Source organism: Ambystoma mexicanum, assembly GCF_040938575.1.
Source record: "Ambystoma mexicanum isolate Mex_15411 chromosome 12 unlocalized genomic scaffold, UKY_AmexF1_1 Mex_chr12_unloc.1, whole genome shotgun sequence".
NCBI lineage: Eukaryota > Metazoa > Chordata > Amphibia > Caudata > Ambystomatidae > Ambystoma > Ambystoma mexicanum.
In genome coordinates this window covers 2,998,209-3,000,061 of record NW_027182322.1, presented here as the reverse complement: position 1 = coordinate 3,000,061, position 1,853 = coordinate 2,998,209, and the positions used below count along the sequence as shown (strand labels likewise).

Here is a 1,853-nt window from a genome sequence, read left to right as displayed (position 1 = left end):
TTATTGACGTAAATGGCAGTGTTATAATGTTTCATGTACTGCAAATGTCACCACATAATGCGCTCTTGATTAGATTTGGTTGAAATACATTACAGTCACCCGATGAAAAAGTGTGCAAAGAGCATTAAAGAAACAAAAGGTTCATAACAGTAACAGGACATCGAATTGTTTCAGTCCTCCACAGAGATTGCCAATGTATTAATGGAAATTCTAAAATATCTGCCCAACTGCCGTGACGTGACATTGCCTCACCACAATGCCGTGACTCGGATTCGAACCGAGGTTGCTGCGGCCACAACACAGAGCACTAACCACTATACGATCACGGCGAGCTACTTGGGCTGCTACAATGTGACGTTCCACCTCTATCATAAGCTGTACTCCATCTGTGATGTCATGACTCATGTTTGAAATAAAAGGTTGGTTGTGATGTTATCCATGAGAATAAGTGGACACCTGATCCCCAGTCACTTATTTAAGATCTCAATAATCAAGTCAGAATCCAAAGGAAAGTCATCAAAGTGGAGCCAATTAGAAATAATATAGTTACACAAACCTGGCAATGGTGCGGCAGCCAGGGCCGATAATGGCCCGCCAGCCTGAGAGCAGGAAAGTGTGAGAGCAGTGATGGTCTTGTGAGAGTTTACAGCTGTTATTGACCCTGTCCCCTTCCATTGCGGAGTTTTCTCCCTATAAGAAGTGCAGAGGCTCCCTCCGGGGTGCTAATAGTAAATTTATTTTTTTGCGCAGGAGAAGTGCTCTTCACCAATTGCACGTGCCAAATCACCCGAAGGCCACCACCATAAAATTCAGGCATTCATGTTCATGCGTCCTCCATGTTATGTCCTTATAAAGGGATGCATGTTCATGATGACTCCATGTCACACCTGCATACAAGGATGCATGTTCATGCCGCCTCGTTCTCTTGGCTTCATACAGGGATTTTATCTCCTCCCTGTCTCACCCTCATACAGGGATGCATGACCAATGCTCCTTCCCTTCTCGCCCGCATACATGGATCCACGTTCATGTCTCCTCGTTCTCTCGGCTTCATACAGGGATTTTATCTCCTCCCTGTCTCACCCTCGGGAAGGGATGCATGACCAATGCTCCTTCCCGTCTCGCCCGCATACATGGATGCACGTTCACGCCTCCTCCTTCTCTCGGCTTCATACGGGGATCATATCTCCTCCCTGTCTCACCCTCATGCAGGGATGCATGACCAATGCTCCTTCCTGTCTCGCCCGCATACATGGATGCACGTTCACGCCTCCTCCTTCTCTCGGCTTCATACGGGGATCATATCTCCTCCCTGTCTCACCCTCATGCAGGGATGCATGACCAATGCTCCTTCCTGTCTCGCCCGCATACATGGATGCACGTTCAAGCCTCCTCCTTCTCTGGGCTTCATACGGGGATCATATCTCCTCCCTGTCTCGCCCTCATGCAGGGATGCATGACCAATGCTCCTTCCCTTCTCGCCTGCATACATGGATGCACGTTCACGCCTCCTCCTTTTCTCGGCTTCATACGGGGATCATATCTCCTCAATGTCTCACCCTCACTTCCAACATGTGTTATTTCTTGTTCTCTTTGACGTCTGGGGCATGGGTGGCTACTGCACAGCTCTAGATGTCACCCACCTGCAAGGTGCTATGGAAAGCACTTTTCCACATTGGACGTGCTATATTAACCCCCTCTCCCCAAATACAATAAAAATAAAGAAATATATGTGCTTCCATAATGTCTACCTTCTAATGTTTCATATGTGTAAGCACATTGTCCTCCTCCTGACCACATTCTAAAACTATGTGCAAATTGTTCCTTCCATAAACTGTCACTTCCTTGGCCCT

At 47.4% G+C, this 1,853-nt stretch overlaps 1 non-coding gene across 1 annotated transcript; it reads right to left on the bottom strand.

Moving 5' to 3' along the window:
- Positions 1–257: 257 nt before the first annotated feature.
- On the bottom strand, positions 258–329 carry TRNAH-GUG (transfer RNA histidin (anticodon GUG)). Its single transcript has one exon. It is a non-coding gene; the product is annotated as a tRNA-His (tRNA).
- Between the last annotated feature and the right edge of the window lie 1,524 nt (positions 330–1,853).